Source organism: Paralichthys olivaceus, chromosome 12 (assembly GCF_024713975.1).
Source record: "Paralichthys olivaceus isolate ysfri-2021 chromosome 12, ASM2471397v2, whole genome shotgun sequence".
NCBI classification, from domain to species: Eukaryota; Metazoa; Chordata; class Actinopteri; order Pleuronectiformes; family Paralichthyidae; genus Paralichthys; species Paralichthys olivaceus.
In genome coordinates, this window is record NC_091104.1 from 18,213,796 (window position 1) to 18,214,677 (window position 882).

Genomic DNA, 882 nt, shown 5'->3' on the forward strand with positions numbered 1-882 from the left:
ACAGCGGCCAAGCTGTAAGAGGGAATAAGAGGGAACATGTATGGACAATATGCGAAATTGATAAAATATTTAAAAACAGCTGGATCAGCTCATTTTTTGTTTGCTTTTCTCCTACACTCTGTTCCCACATACAGTATACAAAGATGGTCAAAACCCACATTTACGTGTTTATCTGTGTGGAACAGAATGAAATAGAAACAGAAAATGATCATTCAGAGAGAGAAGTGAAAACTGACAGAATATCTTTCTTATTTTATCCATTGTCACAGATGAATTCCAGATTGTGGCCATGAAATCAGGTCTGAATGTTAGTCTGGAGTTGCCCTTACACACACTGCACTGGAGATTGATGTTAGACATGTCACTCACCTGAGGTTTTCAGCTTTTTGGGGAGAGGAGCGGTGCTTTGGTATAGCCTGCAGGAGAAATTATAGAAACTTCATCACTTATTTGTCGTAAATTACAACAGCTCTTATCACATGTCGAATCAATTGATAATTTCACAAACTTACCAGGTTAAAGTGTGTTTAATGTCCAGTTCAACTGATTCTGATTTTTACGTTCACACATACAGCTCCTCCATATCTTTTGACTGCATGAATGAACTGCCGACAGTTCCCTTAACTTATTCAGTTAAGTTTTTAAAGGAACAAATCTTGCAAATTAAAAGACTTCCCAGGATGCAGTTTGAGAGCTTGAAGGAAGTGGACTGTAAATGACCTAAATAACATTTTTCATTATAATGTATTTTAAAGATATCTTCTGAACTCTGTACTGATTTTGTCTAAACAGATGCACTATTGGAATCTAATGCCTTTATTTTGAAATGGTATTGAAAGTAGGATAAACAGTATACATTTATTTTGATAAGGCAGTGCCGGT